The sequence below is a fragment of the Lactuca serriola genome, chromosome 5 (assembly GCF_051521515.1).
Source record: "Lactuca serriola cultivar US96UC23 chromosome 5, Lser_US96UC23_V15, whole genome shotgun sequence".
NCBI lineage: Eukaryota > Viridiplantae > Streptophyta > Magnoliopsida > Asterales > Asteraceae > Lactuca > Lactuca serriola.
In genome coordinates, this window is record NC_136412.1 from 156,167,131 (window position 1) to 156,190,609 (window position 23,479).

The 23,479-nt window shown below is 38.8% G+C and overlaps 1 non-coding gene across 1 annotated transcript; it reads left to right on the plus strand.

Annotated features, from left to right (window-relative positions):
- The first annotated feature begins 21,802 nt into the window (after positions 1-21,802).
- Positions 21,803-21,909, plus strand: LOC145055890 (small nucleolar RNA R71). The gene has a single exon (XR_013685437.1). It is a non-coding gene; the product is annotated as a small nucleolar RNA R71 (small nucleolar RNA).
- Positions 21,910-23,479: the final 1,570 nt, after the last annotated feature.

The window sequence follows — 23,479 nt, forward strand, 5'->3', positions numbered from 1 at the left end:
CAAAGCATTGGGATCAAGTCTAGAACACTTCCATCATAATCTAGGGACCTTAAACTTTTATTTGGTACAAGATACGATGATTTTATGATGGTAAACTCATGGATAAATGGTCCTTAGGCCGTAAACTCTAGTTAGTGGTGCAATGGTGCCACCATTCCTTCTTAAGGCTTAGAATCTATCATAGAACACTTCATATTAACTTATAAGACCTTATAACACAACTTGGTACTTAATAACATGAGTTTACGGCCGAAAAATCATGGGGAAATTACCCCTTGGTTGTAAACTCATGTGGTTATAACCATATGGGCCATAAACTCCAATTAGAGGCCCTTCACCCCTTATGTGCAACCCTATGTGGTTTAACACTTCACTACAAGTGTTTCCTAGTCCCTAAGGTTATTCCATTACATAATTAGTTGTTATAAACACTAATTGTAAGCATGTATGTGTCAATATATGTTAAATAGGATCCGTGTGTGCTCAAGTCCTCACTTGACACTTAGCATCCTTTACCGATCTTACATTCACATCACTCACTTCAGGTGAGTTCATACCCTTTAAACTTATCTTTTAAATGATTTTAAATGATTTTATGGAGGGGGGGATACAAGTAGAAAACATGCAAGTTATATAATCAATCACATGTGATTTATAAATGTGTTTCAAACAAGGATTTCATATGCTTCAAACCGTGTTTCAAAACAAACTACTTTTAAATCGTTTTATAAACTGACATCAAGTCATTAATTATTTATTGTTCAAAAATCTTTAAATATATTAAAAAACCTCTTTTTAACTTATATATACTGTCAAAAGCATGTATATATATGTATAGTTATATACATAATGTTTAAAGGACTCAGGACTGCTAGCTCGCTTTATTTCCTTTTCCTTGTTTGGATGTGGACTTAATGTACCGGCCAGTTGTCCAAAGGTCATCAAAATATTAGATATATATTAGGTATACATATGTAGAGATAAACGTTCTATTCAATCAGTTCAGTACCTTTGGGTAGCAAGGGTATACATTTATCTAATCATATATATATATATATATATATATATATATATATATATATATAACTTACTAGTAAACTATAATAGGTATAGTTTAGGTGAATACTATCATATACAAATACTATAACAGAGAATACTTGACAGAGCATACTATAACAGAGAATACTAGACAAAGGATACTATACAGAGAATACTATTACTATAACAAGTATACTATAACAAGATTCAGAGATAACATAATGTGAGATACTACTTCATGACACATCGACCATTTCGTTATGTTACATTTTGTAACCAGAATCTCCTGGACGGAGAGCGTGAGTTTGCGTATAGATCTGTATTGGATTGACTATCCCACACCTTTGCTGTTCGCTACAGTGGGATTTGCCAATCTACGGGTGCCAAATGTCCTTTCTTCTGACGTATTTCATCGTCATGTTATAGTAAGATTAGTATGGTAACAATCATATCACATTTTGCTTTAATTAAACCATTGGTTTTAAGGTAGTTATTACTTCAGTGATTAATACAAATAATATTGTAGTACACATATACATTTTCCCATTATATTCAAATTGTGTACTTCTCATATAAACGGTAATATAAAACTATATTTTGGTAGAAGACTACTTTTTACACTAGTAGAAAATATAGGATTTTCTAGGAGTTTTCAAACATATATAAACATTTATATTGATCAACTACAAACATTTTCATCAAACATATACAAACATTGACACTAAATACTTATGAACTCACCAGCTTAAATGCTTATCTACGCTTTCAAAGTAACTTGTATTCTCAGGTTAGCAGTAGACAGGTACCGATGATCAAGTTTTGAGAAGACGGAGCATCTTCAAGACTCGTCTTTTATTTTGATTATTCATTTTTGGTGTCTTATTACTATTAAAGAACACACTTGTATGAAATTATACTATTAATGTAATGGATGATGTTGTTGCTTATTTACTACTTTGCATTGTTATGATACTGTACATGACGTCCTCCGCTACAGAACATTTCCGCCGTTCTTGGTTTTGGGGTGTGACATACCTCACAAGATGTGGACTGGTAAAGTTCCCATTCTGGACCACATCAACATTTGTGGTTGCGAGGCGTTCGTGAGGTGCGAGACTCACAATAAGCTCGAACCTCGAAGTGAGAGGTGTATTTTCATCGGCTGCCCACTGAAATCCTTTGGTTACCTCTTCTACATACCCAATGCTAATATGGTCTTTGTAGCAAGGAGTGGTGTCTTTCGCGAGAGGGACTTCATAAGCCATGGAAACAGTGGGAGGCAAATTGGTCTTGAAGAAATTCAAGAGTCAAGTGGTGAAGGAACCTCAAACCCTAGCAATCAACCCGAGGAGGAAACTCCTGTTGATCCAACTGACGAGTCAGTACCTATGAGGCGTTCCACGAGAGTTAGGAATGCACTTGAGCATTACTATGGTTTCCATATTACTATGGAAGGTGATAAATTTATCAGTGATAGATCACTGGTAAATTTGGATTAACCTAACAGCTATAGGGAGGCCATGGTAGGCCCTGAGTCTGCTAAATGGAAAGAGGCTATGGACAGTGAGATTCAGTCCATGTCTGAAAATCAAGTTTGGAACATGGTTGACAATGTACCGGGTCGTTAGACGGTCGGGTGCAAATGGATCTTCAATAAGAAGACCGACATGGATGGAAAAGTGCACACTTACAAGGCACGACTGGTTGCGAAGGGCTTCACTCAAACTCAAGGAGTTGATTATGATGAAACCTTCTCACTAGTGGCAAAGATTAAGTCTATTAGGGTTATGCTAGCAATTGCAACATTTCATGATTATGAAATATGGAAAAGGAATGTCAAAACCACTTTCCTTAATGGAAAATTGGCTGAGGATGTTTACATGAGTCAGCCAGAGGGTTTTTTAGAGCAGAGTTGTAGGAACCCATTTTTTTAACGAACGGTGAATGCGGAAGAAAGATATGTCGAGATTAGTCGTGTTTTTGGAAGTATGAACATGAAGAACATAATATGAGTTCATAAGACAAAAAAAAGAACAAGAGAGAGAAAATATATTGCATGAAGCATGAAGAACATGGTGGGAGAGAAACACTCCCGAGGTGGGAGAACCCACCACTTTCTCTCTCTAGAATTACATTGTAAGAAAAGTGTAACTCTTCTAAGAAAAAAGAAATGAGCTAGCTAACTAAAAGAAATAAATGACCAACTCTCCCTTTATATAGGAAGGAGAGTATTTACACCACAAAATACAATAAAGGGAAAATACAACCAAATAATCACTCATTATTGTGGAGCATTTACATTAACCAACATTCTCTACCTAAATGCTTACAAATGATGAGAGATACAATAAGTGATACAAGGCTATAATATAGTAATCTGGTGTGCACGATAGTACCCACTAATTTTATAATTTATAACCTAACTAACTAACTAACTAAAATGCACCTAGGCAGTGTACCTAGTCGAATTATAGAATAGTTTGGTAAGTTGGGTGTCGATCACTGGTAACGGTGTTATTAATTAATATATTTACTACTAAATTAATGTAACTATTAATAAACTAAGAAGACGTTTTTATCTAATTTTGAAAGTTTAGATGAACTTAATCCTTTAACGAAAACTCAATCAATAAACAAAAACTTCTGTTAGTTCGAATCTGCTTTCACTCAATGGTTATACATTAGCTATAACTATTACTGTTGGTGACCAATTATGGAAGTATTAGCAATTTAGTTCTAAATCTACTAATTATTAATCAATTCATATAAATCTATTTATGGTCATACAATAGTTAACACATAATCAATTATTAAATAAGATTGGAGCCATGAAAGATTGATTAATCAAAACACAATTACAGTCATAATATGAGTTCTCTAACACAACTTGATTTAATGATTCAATTACTAATCTAAGATTGGTTAGATCTTAGCTCCCATAAAATAGTGTTCACTATATTATTAGGTATTCAAGTTCATGAAGATTTGTGTTCACTAACTACACAGAACAAGAATTCAAAGCAATCAAATAATTAATTCAAGCATGCTAGGTAAAATCAATCAACACAAGCATATCACCAACAAGTAAAGTTAAGTCTAATGCATTAAAACCATGAGTTCCAGCTTCATCTAGCTAACAGAAGGAACTAGATTTAGTTGGACATATTAACAGCTAAACAAACAAATACCATAATAAAAAACATGTTTAAATGTACCAATCTATAAAGACAAATTATGAACTCTTCCTTCCTTGGTGTTAAAACCAAATTCCAGAGCTTCTTTTCCTCTGAATTTCATCTCCAGGAATCCTCCTAAGCCAGCCAAAGTTGCCCCCAATCGTAATGGAGAAGGATATATATATTTTCTAGAAAATCACCGTTCACGTCTTGAGCATTTAAAACTCACGTCGTGAACTCGAAGTAATCGTGATCGTTAAGGATTCCTTCACCCGGATGCTTATCTTCTAATTATTTCCACTCGCGTCGTGAACCATCAACTTTTCACGTCGTGAGTATGTCTTTTTTGGGTGTTTCTCTTGTCTTTCAAGCGTTCAACCTCCAAAGTTCCATCCTTTAACGCTTTTAGTCCCTTTCTTCAAAATGTCTTCTTTTTGGTTGCAAAATATAATTTAACCTTATAAGTATCATTATTCTATGCAAATGACCAATATATATATATATATATATATATATATATATATATATATATATATATATATATATAAATGTACTTCAATATTGCCTAAAAATATGTATAAATATGGAAATATGAAAATACCCCACACTTAGGCTTAGCTTGCCCTCAAGCAAATCTACTTATTTAAACTCAAACCTTCATCACTAGCATTTCATAGAGCAATCCAATTCCAGTTCAGCCATTATGCCAAGACCTCAACACATGCATTTGTGTCTATTTTTTTTTCTAAAGTACCCACCCATACTTTAAATACTCACAATCTTCATAAACAATTACCCACTTCTTTCGAACAATTCTCATTTTATGCAACCCTCCGAATCCATCCTCAGAAAGCTTTTTAACCTCAAGATATTTTTGGTTAAGCTGCCCAAGCATACATAATCTAGAAATTACAACTTTAGATACCACATTGGAGCTCTTGGAATTCTACACTTCTTTGATATTTGATGTTTGATTGCTTGATTTCACCATATATATAACTTTTGGTATCTTCAACTTTTGATTCTTTGGAATTTTGATCTTTGATCTTCAAACTTGATAGCTCCAAAAATCTTCAATGTTTTCACTTTTTGGTAATTTTTATCTCACTTTTTTTTACATGTATAACTCACTTTTTATTTTTCACTCAAAAACATACATGCTGAAGCAGGGGCGCTCAACTTCAACCTTTATTGGTTAACACATATCTTTCCTGGATACATTTTAGGTTCAGGCTGCTAAACATTTTGCATCCCTCAAACTAAGCAGGGTCATGTTTTTGTTCCATGATTTCACTAAAATAAGGGAGGCCACAAATGCACTATAATGTGTATTGGCTCAACTAAAAATTTGAGCTCTTGTTGGATCATCCCATATAACACTAATAACTATAGTTGTTCAAATTATTATTACTAGATTTAATTATTAAAAATTTCAAAATTTACCATTATCTAGCAATTTACTTTTTCTACCCCCTACCCCACACTTATTTCATACAATGCCCTCATTGTATGCTTAAATTAATATAAAAATTAAGAGAAGGGATAAAAAGGAACAGACTCCCCTGGGATAGTGGCGTGATCATCTCCAGAAATGCGGATGGAATGTGCGTCTTGAATATAGACTTTGAGAAATAGAAACTTGGATCTTGAATACGCGAGATAAGTAATGTACCGGAAAAATATGGAATCGAGTATTCAATCTTCAAAAAATGTGGTGCAGAAAAATGTGCACAATGGAAAGAACAATGTGTGAAAGCAAACGCCACATGGTATGGTAGATAAAATGGGCCATTATTATCTTCATAATGATGGGATTAAAACAACCTTTAAACTATGAAGATCGATTAGATCTTGAACAAGTATATGAATATAAAAACAGTAAGAACGCAATAAAAAGAACAAGACAAGATTGAATCAAACGAGTCGAATGATTAAAACAAAATCCTCAGAAGAACTCGATTAAGAACATCAACTGTAGAGGATTGGTAGGTTACAAGAACGATTAAAGAAACCTTGAAATTACTATCGTTAAGCTCTCTATCGTTATTCTCTAAAAACGTTAACCTCTATCTCGTTAACCTAATATGCATGTAAGCATTAACTTATATACAATACATAAAAGGCTCTCGGTTGGACAGGCCCAAACCGGAGTATACATGGCTAAACTAACGAGCCCAAAAGACGCAACATCAAAATAAAACTTCAGCCCAAAAATCTCCCCCTTTGCGTCAATTTGGAGCGAGACCTTCACTTGTTACTTGGGCCAGCAGCTGAAGCAGGTACCTTCTTCTTCACGGTGCTAAACAGACACTTGGTTATGGAGAGGATGGTCTGTCTAAACCGTATGTACCAATTGATCATGTCGTTGAAGTACTTGACATCATCAGCCGAATTCTCTTTACACCGCTTGATAATTGATAAAACGTGCTCCAAGCAAGCTGTGGTGTAAAGGTGTTTGTCAGCTAAAGCGAAGAGACATTTCTGTCCTTCGGCTCTAGTGAACATTACCGAGTTTCGCCTCGGATCAATCTTGCCCATTTGCATTTTGTTGAGATCACTGGCCGATCCCACAGGAGCTATCTTCGGTTTCTTCTTGAAGACTGTAGCGACCTCCTGATCCATTAGGGCAACCTCCATGATGTAGCATGCTAACATCCTCTTGACATGGTCTATGATGGGACCATATTCGGCTTCATTGGTCAAAAGGATATTGTACAGGACAATCCAATCATGAGGATTTAGATTCGGCAGATCCGCCAGGGAGATGATATGAGCAGTTCTTGCAGATCCTTGAATGAGCTTGAACCTAACGTTTGTGAATCTCCCCACGGCATAAGGCTTCAGCACCCGAACGTTCACAATCTTCTGGGCGCTCCAGGTAAGGTATTGAGGACGAGCGGCCTCCAGATAGAAGTCAATGAGCTCCCTGTCAAGCTCATCGTTCGGATGCGGGACTTCAAAAATGTTAGAGAAGGCGTGGAAGATGAACGCCTTTCGAGTCAGCGGCATATCGAACTGCGAATCGACAGTGTTGTTGCAGTCGAATGATATAACCGGCTCGAGCCATAATATGCTTGGAGTTTCTATGGCCTCTTTTATCATACGATCCCTGGTCCAGGCAGGGAAGAGCAGCTTTCGGCTCTCAAGGAGATCGTGGGCTTCTTTTTGCTTGCGTTTGGCTTCTTCAGCCTCTCGCGCCACACAACTGGCATCATCATCAGCATTGCGACTGTTCTTTCGTTTTAACATGTCAGCAATGGTCTCCCTGTCTTCATCTTCATCTTCCTCAGCTATGTTTTTGCCCTTGTTCTTCACACCTGAACCCGAAGCATGACCAGTCTGAGGTGGTTCGGTTGTGTGAGTAGCTTTGGAGGAAGGAGGTGGTTTCGATGCTTGGATATCGCACACGCGTCCATAAGTGTCAGTAAAAGTGCGGCCGTTTCATATTCACACGCGCCCACTTTTTACTGTCGTTTGAAATACAATCCTTTTAATCTCCCGCCGAGTCAGCAACCTTTCGTCTTATCCCTTTTAAACGCCATTTTTGAATTAAATTGCCACGTGTATTGTTTTTGACCACAGCTCCATAATTAACCACGAAAGTAGAACTCAGCCTGTAAATAATTAGCAACGGAATTTGGGAAAATCAAAGATTTTCGTGCAAAGAGTGTAAAATAAAAAGAAATAAAGCAACTCTTTTAAGGATATTCTGTGATGCCAATAATGACACGAAACTGATGATCTCGGGCACGAATCTCTTCCTTCAAGGTCAAGAGAGACCTCAAAGTGTTAGTGTGGAATCCCGTTGAATTACGATCAAACACTTATTAATAAATGTTGAAAGGCTTCTTTTAATTAGGCTAAATAAGGGTGGTTTCGCTTTGATTCACCAATTCTATTCTTGATATAAGAAAGAAAGTGAATAAAGTACTTGTGAGACCGGTGTAGCCTGTTGAACAAGTAGGTAGGAATTTATTTTGTATTGGCTTAGATTAGTATAAAATCTCAGAAAAAAAATAATTAAAAACTGGATCCCAAGGGAAGAAATGTTATGGTATTTAACGATTTCATAGGAATCACACAAAAGAAAATTTGAGATTTCATTAGGGTACATTCGTCAATCCTTTAGTGAATGCTTGAGCAATTTAATTGTTCACCGTCAATTCATTGGGTGTTGAATTTTGGGTTTCACTCAGCTCGTAGTGACACGAAACTAAGATCATAAACACAGATGTTGTGTAACCATAAACCTCAGTGGTAATTTCTGAGAGTCTCAAGGGTTACGTTGATGAAATGAATGTAGTGGAGAAGAGTTATGGAGATGGTTTAAGAAGATATAGTACCTCTGCTGCGAAAATAAGGACCAAGCAGAAAACTCTTAACTCATGTGAGAAAAGAGTGAGGTAGCTCACGATTAGAATAAATGGATTAGCCTTATTGGGAAGACAAGGTTTGTGGATACCAGGTCATTAAGGCTATTATTCAAAATCTGATGAGGCTTGGGACACATACAGCAGCATGCTTCTAGGGACACTAAAGTAGTTCAGCAAATATATCCCCACAAACGAACGAACACAAAAATATAAGAATGAATTTTTTTTTTTTTTTTGGAGTTTTTGTGATTTTAAAAAAAATAAGGAAAAAATAAGTAAGAAGGAAAAAATAAGACTTAAAAAAAACTCTGGAAAAACTTTGGAAAGAATATGAAAAACCGAACCCGAACGTTCGGTTGGTAAAAGTTGAAAAAAAACCGAACCCGAGCGTTCGGTTGGTTTCGGTTCTAGAAAAGTTTGAAAAACTGAACCCGAACCTTCGGTTGGTTTCGGTTCCACAAAATTTTGAAAAACCGAACCCGAGCGTTCGGTTGGTTTCGGTTCTAGAAAAGTTTGAAAAACCGAACCAGAACCTTCGGTTGGTTTCGGTTCCATAAAATTTTGAAAAACCGAACCCGAACCTTCGGTAGGTTTCGGTTTTGTAAACTTTTGAGAAACCAAGGAATTTAGACATACAAGATAAAAATACTTTTAACACAAAGAAAAACAAAATTGTACATGAAATATATAACATAGAGAAACTACCTTTGAAGAGATGAGCGAGACACATGGTTTCAACCGAACCCACACGTTCGGTTGGTTTCGCTTCTTACGTTTGAGGTGGAGAGGTAGTATGAGGTACTGACTCTGATTCCATCATACCCAGCCCTTGTAATATTCTGTTGGATGATGCCTCAGGAAGAGCTTTGGTAAAGACGTCAGCCAGTTGATTAGTGGTTCTTACGAAATGAACTTCGACGTTTCTATCTTCCACGTGATCTTTGATAAAGTGATACCGTAGTGCTATGTGTTTGGTTTTGGAATGTTGCACTGGGTTATGACAGATCCTAATTGCACTTTCAGAGTCACAATATAGTGGGATCTTCTTCATATTGAGTCCATAGTCTCGAAGTTGACTTTGGATCCAAATCACTTGGGATGTGTAGGATGCAGCGGCAATATATTCCGCTTCGGCAGTAGACAATGACACACACGTTTGTTTGTTGGATTGCCAGCTGACCAACTTCCCATCAAGGAATTGACAGCCTTCAGTTGTGCTTTTACGGTCGAGTCCACATCCTCCAAGGTCAACATCAGAATAGGCTTGAACGAAGAAGCCTGAGTTGGATGGATACCATAGACCTAAGGAGGTGGTTCGCTTGAGATAGCGTAAGATGTTCTTCACTGCAAGCATGTGAGGTTCGCGTGGGTTTGCCTGAAATCGAGCACAATAACACACAGAAAACATGATATCAGGCCTGCTAGCAGTTAGATACATCAGTGAGCCTATCATTTGACGATAGAGCGTGATATCGACAGCCGGTTTGTCTAGAGATGGGGTAAGCTTGGTGCCGAATGCCATTGGGACTTTGACTTTGGAGTCTCCCATCATGCCAAACTTCGCTAGGAGAGTCTTCGTGTAAGCTTCCTGATTAATAAAGATGCCTTCGGGTCCCTGTCTTATGTTTAAACCAAGGAAAAAATTAATAGGACCCATTGAGCTCATTTCAAACTTAGTCTCCATCAGCTTTCTGAATTCAGTTGTTAAGCTGGGATTCGTGGAGCCAAAGATGATGTCATCGACATAAATTTGAACTATCATAAGGTGGTTACCTTCCTTTTTGCGAAAGAAGGTTGGGTCAACCGAACCTTGTTTAAATTTAGACATCTTTAAAAATTTTGTAAGCGTTTCATACCAGGCTCTCGGAGCTTGTTTGAGGCCGTACACAGCTTTATCCAGAATATAGCAATGATTTGGATACTTTTCGTTCACGAACCCAGGAGGTTGCTCCACATACACAGTTTCTTCGAGTTCTCCATTGAGAAATGAACACTTAACGTCCATTTGGAAAACCTCAAAGTTTTTGTGAGCAGCATAAGCCAGAAATATTCTAACGGATTCTAGCCTAGCTACTGGAGCGAAAGTCTCTTCATAGTCTATCCCTTCCTCCTGACAGTATCCCTTTACCACCAGACGAGCCTTGTTCCTTATGACATTACCTTCCTTGTACATTTTGTTCCTAAAAACCCATTTTAGACCAACAACCGAAGCATCTGGAGGAGTTGAAATGAGGCGCCAGACTTTGTTCCTTTCAAATTCGTTCAGTTCGTCTTGCATTGCTTGAACCCAATCAGAGTGATCAAGGGCAGTGTTCACTGTCTTCGGTTTAACTTTTGATACGAATGAGTTAAACATACAAAACTCAACCTTTGAAAATAAGGATGTCTGTTTTGCCTTTAGTTGAGATTGGGTCAGAACCTTTTCAGATACATCACCAACTACTTGAGAGATAGGATGATCTCTGGTCCATTTGGTAAGAGGCGGGTAATTCGGATCAAAGGTTGGGTCTAGTTCAGCATTGATCATTTCTTCTGGCTCAGATTGGCTATCGTAATCAAGCATCATATCATTATGCTCCCCCTCAATTGATGAGTCTTGAGAAACATGAGGTCAGGGGTTTCTTGTGGTGCTGGACTTTCAGAGGGTGAAGCACCTTCGGTTAGAGAGGTATCTTCGGTTGGAGAGGCACCTTCGGTTGGTGAAGGACCTTCGGTTGAAGTTGTAGAGCCTGGCTCCCCCTGGACTTGTGAGCTTGGCTCCCCCTCGACATGAGAACTTGGCTCCCCCTTGACTGAAGCATTGTTGGATGGAGATTCATCAGTGGGTGATTCTCCTTCATGCATTCTTCTTGAAGCATCTTCGACAATTTGCTTCATATGATCAACTTTGTTGTCAGCTGCACCTGCTTCTGAGAGAGAAGCTTTTTCTGGTTTGTCAAAGAGTTCCAGAAATTTCTCATATAAATTGGCGATCGAGACTGTGACTTGGCCAGTTTGAGGAAAGATTTCCCCGGCAGTGTCTTCTTTGGCCTGTAGCTTTTTGACATAGCTATCGTCAAAGGTCACGTAGTATGTCTCTTCAATCCTTCTCGAATGCTTGTTTAGGACCCTGTACGCCATGGATGTGAGCGAGTAACCCAGAAAGATTCCCTCGTCGGCTTTGACAACAAACTTGTTGCGGTGTTCTTTAGAGTTAAGGATGAAACACCTTGAGCCGAACACATGGAAAAATTTCACATTGGGCTTTCTGTTGTTTATTATCTCATATGGTGTGAGCGTGAATCGCTTATTGAGATAAGACCTATTCTGTGTAAAACAAGCAGCAGAAATAGCGTCAGCCCAAAAACAAAGAGGTAAGGAAGCGAAACTTAGCATAGTTCGGGCAGCTTCACACAAAGATCGATTTCGTCTTTCGACTATTCCGTTCTGTTGTGGTGCGCAGGGAGCTGAGAAATTGTGACTAATTCCCTTTTCTACAAGAAACTCTTCAAACTCCCTGTTCTTGAATTCAAGACCATTGTCGCTCCTAATGTTGCGAACGACCTTCTTGAGCTGGACTTCAATTTGCTTGATAAACGCTTTCAGCTTTTCAGTTGCTTCAGATTTGAGCTTTAGAAAGAACACCCATGTAAATCGTGAAAAGTCATCAACGATAACAAGAATATACTTGCTACCACCGATGCTTTCGATAGACGAAGGACCACACAAATTGATATGAAGCAATTCGAGTGGTTCAACAACTTTTGTGTTGATTACAGATGGGTGACTTTGACGACTCTGCTTCCCTATTTCGCATGCAGCACACAAATGCTCTCTGTCGAACTTGAGCAATGGAAGACCCCTGACATGACCTCCAGTGACAAGTCGGTTGATATCTTTGAAATTGAGATGAGAGAGTCTTCGGTGCCACAACCAGCTTTCGTCGGATTGAGCTTTTGATAACAGGCATATAGCTGGGTTTCCTTTGATGGGTTTCATTTTTAGAGGAAACATTTCACCCTTTCGCTCTGACTTGAGAATCACTTTCTTTGTCTTTTTCTCTATGATTTCAGAACCTTCATCATCGAATGAGACTTTGAGACCTGTACCTCCAACAAGCTGAGATACACTGATGAGGTTGTGTTGGAGTCCTTCCACATAAGCCACCTTCCTTATAGTGAAGTCTCTGTTTGTTATCATTCCATATCCCTTTATGGTGCCAAAAGAGTTATTACCAAACTTGACGTTGCCACCATTTGCAAGAGACCTGTATTCCCTGAGCTCCTTTTTCCTTCCTGTCATGTGACGCGAGCAGCCACTATCGATGTACCATTCTTCGTCAAACTGCTCGTCACTTATAACCTACAAAAATTAAGCAGATTTAGGAACCCAAAGTTTCTTGGGTCCATGTGAGCTTTTCATGGGAACGGGAATAGTAAGAGAGATGTCAACTAGATATGTTCGTTTTATTAGAGTTGTTTCATCTTTCTTTTTAATGGTAAAGACTTTTATTTTGTTAGGATTGGGTGTGTTCGTTTTGGACTCTAGTTTGGATTCATTGACCTTCTGCTTTCCCTTTTGTTCACCTGATGAATGAGATTTTTGAGAACAAGCGGAATTAGCTTTAGAGCAAGATGGAGATGAATCGGTGGAAGTAGAAGAATTAATAGAACGAGAAGAATTAGAATGAGAGAGTTTGGATGGAGAGGACTTCCAGGCTGGTGACTCTAGGTGACCCTTTTGCTTTTGATCATTGGAGGGACAAACCTTAGAGTCTTGTTCTCTTTTGTCTTCAGAACCGAGCCTCTGCGTTCGGTTGGAGTTGTTCTTGGAACCGAACCTGTGGTTTCGGTTGAAGTCTTTTTCAGAACCGAACCTTTGGCTTCGGTTGGTATTCTCTTGTGAACCGAGCCTTTGCCTTCAGTTGGTATTTTCTTGTGAACCGAACCTTGACTTTCGGTTATTGGAACATTCAGGCTTTCTTACAGGATTGTTTTCATACTTCAGATTCTTGTCTTGGTGTGAGTAGTATGCATTCTGGGAGTGCCAGAATTGTTTCCTTTCAGAAAGGTTCTTCCTGTATCTTTGGTTCCTTTCAATCTTTCTATCCCTCATCTGCTTAGGTTGATGATGAACATTAGCTTTCGTTTTCGGTTTCTCCTTGGCTGGTTCCTTTTGAACTTCAGGAGTTTTACTTTGAGCCGAGGGAGCAGAGGGAATATCCGAAGAAGATCCAGTTTTCACTGAGGGACTAGAAGGAATGTCCGAAGAAGTTCCACTTTGTGCTGTTGGAGTAGAGGGAATGTCTTCTTTTGCCGAACGATCATTCTCCTGATGAATATCTTTCGTACCACTGGTGCTTGGCTCATTGAAATTATCCGGCTTATTCAAGGGTTCAGGTATGTATCTCCCTTTTCTCATCCAGGAGGTTCTTTCAGATAGGCCAACGGTTTCATTTCCATTATCTATTGGAGCTTCCCAGAAGTACTCATCACAGCCATCGGCATTGTCTTCGTTTACAATATCTGTGAGCTCAGCTGTTTGATGTTCGGTTACTCCAGTCACCTTGTATACTTGATTCGGAGTGGTCCTGACCTTTTGATACACAACTGCTTTTTCAACTAATATCGGGGACTTTTGTTGGAACAATCGAGTGAACTCCACTGAATTTTCAGAAATAAGATTCTTGTGGTTTTCAGTATCGCTTTTAACAAATTGTGAGCAGTCAACCGTGTCCTCTACAGAAATTTCACTCATGTTTTCGTCCTCGTTAAGCTCGGTTGCATTTTTAACATCAATTTTGTTTTCTGAGCTAACGTTGGCGTTTAAAGAGTCAAATTTTTGTATAGTTTCGGTTCTCAGTTTAAGTCTATCATTTTCATCCAAAAGATTTTTGAGCATGTCCTTGTGGTCCTTGGATTTAATGAAGGACTCAATTTTGTCCAGTCCATACATGTAGGTCGGATTGACATCATCAGACGATATCACACTCTCACAATTATAGGCTTCGGCATCAATTTCATCCTCCTTAAACTCTAGGAAGGGTAAAATCATGCGATGGATCTTTTGGCCTATTTCACAATCTAAGTGAAGCTGAGTAATATTGGAATATAAATGTTTAGCAATTAAACAAAAAACATTTCGTTGTTTTAACAATTTTAAATTGTCTCTCTGCAAATAAATGTTTTCGTCTTTAACTTTAACTAATTCCGACTCTTTTAACTCAATCCACATTCGCCGCTCCTCACTCTTCGACGCCACCCTGCTTAATTGATCAGTCAGGTTAGAATTGGTGAAACGAGTTTGAGTTAAGCTACTATCTAAATGAGAAATTCTTGTATTAACATTTTTTAGTTCTTTCTCATATGAGGATGGTGGTACTTTAGATGAAATAAAAACAGATTGTACCTTCTTTATCAGTTCATCGAGCTCATTGAACTGCTGGCTGAGTGGTTTGGCCGTAAAGCACATATCCTCCTGTATCTTCGGTCCATTGCTTCCACCATCGGTGTTGTATCCCCTCATTTGAGATACGTCAGTCACCATGAAGCATTTTCCTCCCCTGCTTTCCTCCTTAGCCACATATGCCTTTCCATGGGTAGGCTTCTTCACTTCTTCGTCTTCTGAGTCGGTAGACCAAACTTCTGTGCTGCCGAACTCATCGTCATTAACCGAACCCTGCACAATAAGAGCATTAATAGAAGGGTTAGCGATAGACTTCTTCTTTCTCAACTCATCCAGTCTCTTCTGCAGCACGGCTTCCTCATCATTTCCATCGTCCTTTTCAGCTATCTTCTTAAGAACATAGTCCTTAGCATAGTGGTTCTTGCCACCACAGTAGAAACAACTTACTCCGGAATCGCCATCTGCCTTCGGTTCCTTCTTGGGCTCCTCATCCTTCGGTTCATTATTCATCTTCTCAGAACTGTAACTCCCCTGCCAGTTTCGGTTTTTGTTGCTGGGGAATCTCTTCTTTATGAACCTCTTGGGATTGGACACCATCATGGCATAATCCTCAGATGTGAGGTCATATTCTTCCAAGATGAGGTCTTCATCCTCCATCACAGCTTTACTTTTAGATAGGAGAGCCAACGAACCAAGACTCGAAATGACGTTCTTTTCTTGCACCACAATCTTCTCTTGGGACTTTAGAATACCTACCAGTTTCGCCAAAGAGTATGATTTAAACTGTTCATGGCTTTGACTGTGGAAACCACTGCTCTCCATTCAGACCTTAATCCATTCAAGAAAGTAACCTTCTGCTCGATAAGCTTCCTTTCAATATCGTGTTTGATCATCTTGCTGAGAAGATGATTGAAGCGATCGAATGTCTGGGTCACCGTTTCTTCGGCTCCTTGCCTGAATTCTCCAAACTCAGATAGAAGCAAGGTTTGGATAGAATGTTCAAGATCCTCGTCTGTAGAATACAGTTCACGAAGTCTATCCTAAACTTCCTTTGCCGTCGTACATGAGCTAACCAATCTAAATGTGTCGGACTGAAGGGCGAACCTGATCAACCTTAACGCCTTAATATTGCACTGGAATTTGTCCTTTTCATCTTGTGCAATATCCTTCACGTCCTTTAGCAGATCATTGTACTCTTTTTGTGTCTTGATGATTCTGTACGTAGCAGAATGAGAAAACGGTCCATTGATGATGGCTTCCCATATGAGGTACCCATTATCCTCCGATCCAATCACGTAGTCTTCAAAATGATGCGCCCATACTTCATAGTCATGGGTGTATAAGATTGGAATCTTTGTCGTCGAACCGATGCTGTTGGAAATATTAATAGGGTTTGATTGCATTGCGTCCATTATGATCGTAAAACACCTGTTCAAAGATCAGACTTGTAATAAAGTAGATTAGGGCAAAACAATAAATATCAAGATACGTCAATTAATATGACGGCTCAATAAATATCGATGAATGCGGAAAACCCTAATGGAAATCTTTTTCACAGAAAAGATGTGTATCGATTACACAGCCTGCTGCTCTGATACCAATTGATGGGATTAAAACAACCTTTAATCTATGAAGATCGATTAGATCTTGAACAAGTATATGAATATAAAAACAGTAAGAACGCAATAAAAAGAACAAGACAAGATTGAATCAAACGAGTCGAATGATTAAAACAAAATCCTCAGAAGAGCTCGATTAAGAACATCAACTGTAGAGGATTGGTAGGTTACAAGAACGATTAAAGAAACCTTGAAATTACTATCGTTAAGCTCTCTATCGTTATTCTCTAAAAATGTTAACCTCTATCTCGTTAACCTAATATGCATGTAAGCATTAACTTATATACAATACATAAAAGGCTCTCGGTTGGACAGGCCCAAACCGGAGTATACATGGCTAAACTAACAAGCCCAAAAGATGCAACATCAAAATAAAACTTCAGCCCAACACATAATATTCCCAAAAAGAATGGTGGCGAACCACATAAGGAATATAGAAAAATATGATTATTTTTGTGAAAACTATAAAGTCACGACGTGAATCTGTAAATGTTCACGAGGCGAATTCAATTGGAAGCGGGTTCTGAAAGTCAGCAGATAATGACTCACGACGTGAACAACAAAAGGGTAACGATGTGAAAACTGGATTCTCAGAAATGTATTGCCTTCAACCTTTCTTCTCACTTCTTATATTTACCCCATGTCTTATTGGATTTAGACTCTTCTAACCCTACTAATTTCAAATCTTCTCTCCAACTTTCTTCTCACTTGACTCACCCCACACTTCATTTAAATTATGGGTCTCGACTCTCGACTTTAAACACTCCCGGCTAAACACATATGCACTCGTATCTCGACATCATTTAGATGCGCTCCTAGCAATTCTGAAAAAATAACAACCAAGAAGAGAAAAAGTAACATAATATCTAAATAGTTTTACAATCCCAAACACACAAAAAGAACATAAAACTAAACCAAATAAAACTAAAATAATAAAAAAACACTAACAATCATCCTCTTCATTCTCGTTTACCCCGCTAGTGCCCGCTCCGTCGGCTCCATGCCCTCTATACTCCATCCACCTCGGGCAAATCAGGTAATGATACCCCAAATGAGGCGGCTGCTCCTCCCCAAGGTGTCAAACAACGTTCTTCATGGTGTCACCAATCCAATTTACACTCAAAGGTAACTGGTCAAAATAACCAACCATATCGCCCCCAAAAGGTGCTCCTACCATAGATGCGGGTAGATGCATTGGTTGCCCTCGTTCTCCTCTTCCTCTTACATTCCTGCGCCTCGGCCTCGGTTGTGGTTCAGGTTGGTCTGTCGGCTGGTCATCACCATCATCATTATCCTCTAGAATTCCCCAATGTGTCCCATAATTCTTGACTACCTTCATTGTTTCTAAATATCCCATACTAAACTCGTTCCCCTCCAAGCATGTCAAAGAACGAGTGATTCCAGAACCAATGAGGCCATAAGATCTGGCCAAGCACGTAACAAAGTGCCCTCCACAAATGGGGCTCCTGGGACGAGCACTCGTAGCATAATCCGCCAAGTATCGGGCCAAGAAATACGGAATATTACAGCACACGCCGGGCTGTAAAATGCACCACAAAAGAATAGGTTGACCTTAGTAACCTTATAACCATGGAATTTGTGGTGAATAGAAAAGGTAATAAGGCGATGGATAAGGCGATGTATCGGTGATTTGATGCTACTTTCGGGGGATACACCAGAATTGAACACACCGGCTGCGATATTACTCCAAAACTCCGGTCCTGAAACACCATTCACATAACCTCGTGTGGCATCCCTCAAAAATAAAACAAACTCATGAGTTATGGTCTCATGAGCCTCGTACAACCCCATTCTGTGAGAAAACTCCACCAAATTGCACTCCCAATATTCCCTTCCTAGACGGAAAACCAAAGCTTGGGGAAAAGTAGGATCCTGGACATTCTCATGGAATGTCACTGTCGAAAAGAACTCCACGCATAACTCTTTATAGACCCGCTATTGGATGTCAAACAAATTGTACCACCCCTTGCACGTGAAGGAAAATCCATCCCGCAAAAAGATCTTAGTAAGATATTGGGACATCCGATCCACCAACCCAACCTCCCTCAACCGTGCCCACTGAATAGTGGGGGCAATAGCAAACTCCCAGTTGTAAAGCCATCCCAACCGATTATTCCATCGCGTATATATATCCCGGGGTGTAGTTGTTGGGAAGTTGTAAAAGGGATGTAAAGTTGCTACTCCAGCTGGAATCTCTCTTCTGGGAGCCATTTATGCAAAAACAGTAGCAAACATATCCAAAAGAAACAATCCAAGAAATTAGAAATTAACAGAACTAAAAAATGTCCAGTCCCAGGATTCAGGTCGTGAATCCTTTAGGATTCACGTCGTGAGTTCGCAACTTCAACAAGCATAATCGCAAAAGTCAGGGGCAAATCTGGTCACATTACTAATGGGGTTTACTCCTATACCACTTTCAAGCACAAAGCATAAACATTCCAAGGCTATTACGGGATTTTTAAGAAGTAAATTCGACATTTCATCTAACTAGCAAACCCTAACCCTAAGTTCAACTATTAAAGAAAAATTAAACTTAAGAATTAAGAATCATTACCTTAGATTGTAGTATGAGGAAAGCAAAAACGAAAATTGTGTGATTGTCGGCCAAAATTGGAGCAAGGGGGACCAGAAAACTTGGTGTTTTGCTTTGTGGGGAATAAAGAAAAGAGGGCCAAAGTGATTCTTATCCCCTTAATCTGTGGTCCCGTGTTTTTCAAAATTCACGTCGTGAATCCTTAAGGATTCACGTTATGAGTCCTGGCTGGGCTTAATGTTGGACCATGCATTCCTTATCAATAATGGATTAATCTTGGGCCAATTAGTTTAATAGAAAATGGGCTGATATGCATCATTTGTATATTATCCGGCTTATTCAGAATTCACGTCGTAAATTATTAACTATTCACGTCGTGAATCCTGCACGAAATTTTTTATTATTAAGTCAAATTTGTCTATTAACTAAATGGTAAATTATCACCACTTCATTTTTAGGGACCCCACACTCAGTGTTTAATTATGAATAAAGTGAGTTGGATGATATGATTTATGTTTCTAAGACTAAAATGCAAAAACTAAAAAGAAAAGAATAATTGCAAGCCAAATTCGGGTTGCCTCCCGAGAAGCGCTTCTTTTTCTTGGAGTGATGAGCTGGACTCTGTGCCTCTTATGTTGAGTCCTTGAAAGAATCCACTACTAGGATCTTTTGTTCCTTGAAACACCTCTTGTAAGCTTGAACTCGTCTTTTGTACGCCTTTTTCGAATTCTCCTTTTTAGCCTTTACCTCGTCTTCATCAAGCTTGCGTTTGGGCCCTTTAGTCTCTTCCTTGCACTCCATAGAATTCTTCTATTCTCTCACCACTGGAGTTGTTACTTTTGAAGTAACCTCCTCTTCATCATTCATTGTCTCATCATCTTCCTTGCTCACCCAAGAAATTAGACTCGTGTATGCAATGACTTCAACTAAATATGGAACAGTTGCTCTTGGTTTTGTTCTTTTGACTTGATGAATTGTTGTGATCTCTTCTTCCATGAGCTTCTCTAATTCTTCAAGTTCATTGTCTTCATCCATGTTGAACACTTCTTCATGAGCATGATTCCCTTGAAAGCCATCTTCCATTCCAAAATTTCTTTTTCATTTCCAACCCTCAAGGTGAGCTTAGACTCCCGAATATCAACAAGAGCTCCAGTAGTGTTTAGCAGTGGGGGGCCAAGAATAATTGGTACATTGGGATATTCTTTCATGTCCAATACTGCAAAGTCTATTGGAAAAATGAATTCCCAATTTTTACTAAAATATCTTCTACAATGCCAAGGGTTGTGTCACTGAACGGTTCGCCATGTGAATAGTTATTCTTGTAGCCTTCAACTTCTGAATATCCAACTTCTTATAAAATGAATAAGGCATCAAATTTATGCTAGCCCCAGAATCGGCTAAAGCATAAACCTTCATGTTGTTCCCAAACTCACATGGAAGAGTGAGTCGTCTAGGATCTCCCAATACAGCCCTTGAACTTTGCTCACTTAGAATAACTTTGGAATTCTTCCTTAGTTGTCGACGAGTGTCTATCAAGTCTTGTAAAAAATTTTCATGTTCAGGAATTTTTGATAACGACTCGACAAAGGGAGTATTAATCAGGATACCCTTCACGTGCTTAATAAACTCTATATGCTCTATTTCCAGTGGACTAAGGGCAGCTCAGGAAGGAAACAGCAAAGGTGGCTGATATGCTGGAACAAGGTCGGAAATTTTTTGTTCAGACAGAGCCGACGACGTGAGCATAGTGGGATCACGTTGTGAACTGGGTGTTCCAGCAGCTCCTTCATTTTCGAGTTTTCGCTTCTTTGGCTTTTGATTGGGCTGTGGTGGCTCCACTTCTAATGCTTCTAGGAACTCAGAGATGGCTTCTTCTTCAGTATCTATGGCCATTACATGAGATTGGGTCTTCTTTTCAGGATTTTTCGGGGACAGCTTCTCATGAACCAAAGTGGTTAGTTGACCAAGTTGCACTTCAAGATTATTGATGGAGGCTTGTTGATTTTTTATTAAAGCTTGTTGTTCTACCATCATTGTGTGATGATTCTTCATCAAAGTTCTTTGTTCATCAATAGCAGAATCAGTAGCCTCGTGTCTCTTTTCTAAAGCTTCCATAAACATAATTAACATGGTCTCTAGATCGGGTTTTTTCTCAGCTGGTGGCAGATCCTTTTGGTAGAAGCCTCGGATTGTTTGCCTATACTTCTCTTCCTTTTGCTTCTTATATTCTTCATATGGTAGCCACTCTTTCTTTGGTTTCCTCCAGTCTTCATCATACTTGTCCCCACTCGAGTAGCATACTTGAGCCTTTTTATTCCCAAACTCATCCAAATTGCAGCCTTGGTCAAGTGTGGACCATTACACCTCTCGCAACCAACTCTTATAGCATGAATTGATTGGTCAATTTGTGTCAACGTCTGGTCCATATTATTTAGCATAGCCATCATAGGTGCTATTTCTTCAGTTTGGGCCCCTCCACCGCCTTTGATTCCATCTTGCCTAGGGTTGTGGTACTCACGAGAGTGCTTCGCGAATTCTTCAATCAGCTCCTTGACCTCCGTTGGATTTTCCTTTGTCAAAGGTCCTTGAGAATCAAGGAGTTGCCTTGTCATAATGTTGACCCCATCATAGAAGATTGACATCTCTTGTTGGACATTAAGATCATGTTGACAACAATTTTTGAGCAAGCCTTTGTAACGCTCCCATGCTTCGTATAATGACTCCCCCGGCTGTTGTTCAAAGTTGGCTATTTCCTTCTTGAGTTTAGCTATCTTGGATGGTGGGAAAAATTGGTCAAGAAACTGCTCATGCATTTGAGCCCAAGTGGTGATCGTACCTGGTGGAAGTGATTTTAACCACTCTTTAGCAGCTGCCTTAAAAGTAATGGGAAGCATCCTAAGCAAGACGGTGTTTCTATTGACATTTGGGACATCGAAGTAATCCACAATGTCATTGACTTCATCAAGATGCTTAAAAGCATCCTCATGATCCTTCCCATAAAATGGGATATCCTTCAGTGCAGTCAAGATATGCCTCTTCAGCTCGAATGTGGCAGTGGCAGGTATTGCGGGTTGGACTAAACTGAGACCCACATCCTCTCGGATCCACTTCTTGTAAGATCCCATGCACATCTCCTCAATGTTTGCCATTTCGTCCTCTTGCTCGTCTTTGGGCTCACTCGCGAATATTTCTAATTCTGGGTCTGAATCATATTCGGATTCGTGTCGATTAGAAACTGGACCAAGTTCTTTAACTTTGTTTTTCTCCTTTGGGGTTGAACTAGACTCTCCTGTCTTCTTCCCCGACTTCCTTGAAAAGGCTGATTTAAGTTCTTTCAATGGCGTCTTCTTTGGCGTGTGATCTTCCTTCGCGTTCTTATTCTTGTTTTTGTGAAGGGCTAACTCCAGATCTTCAAGTGGTGGCACCAAAAGTGTGTTTGAGCCTTTGGTCATGCACTCCTGCAGACAATCTATAAAGACAACGTAAAAACGAACTAAAACAGAAAAATAAACTAAAAACTAAAGAAAGGTAAAAATCACAGCTCTCACGTCGTGAGTCTATAAACTCACGTCGTGAGTTCTGTAATCAGAAAAAATCAAACCTTCCTCGAAACTAAAAACAAATTTAATAAAAATATTTACTGAATGCATAAAAACTGATAACTACTATATTCACGTCGTGAAAACTGGACAAATAGAAAAAAAATAAAATCTTATGCTAATAAAAAGTTTGCTGGAAAATTAACTTTTTGCAGGTTTTATCCCACAAAAGGATCGATTAACCAAAAGCAAATAAAAAAAATAATAAACTAAGCCATTCCCCAGCAACGGCGCCAAAAACTTGGTGTGCACGATAGTACCCACTAATTTTATAATTTATAACCTAACTAACTAACTAACTAAAATGCACCTAGGCAGTGTACCTAGTCGAATTATAGAATAGTTTGGTAAGTTGGGTGTCGATCACAGGTAACGGTGTTATTAATTAATATATTTACTACTAAATTAATCTAATTATTAATAAACTAAGAAGGGGTTTTTATCTAATTTCGCAAGTTTAGATGAACTTAATCCTTTAACGGAAACTCAATCAATAAACAAAACACTTCTGTTAGTTCGAATCTGCTTTCACTCAATGGTTATACATTAGCTATAACTATTACTATTGGTGACCAATTAAGGAAGTATTAGCAATTTAGTTCTAAATCTACTAATTATTAATCAGTTCATATAAATCTATTTATGGTCATACAATAGTTAACATAGAATCAATTATTAAATAAGATTGGAGCCATGAAAGATTAGTTAATCAAAACATAATTACAGTCATAATATG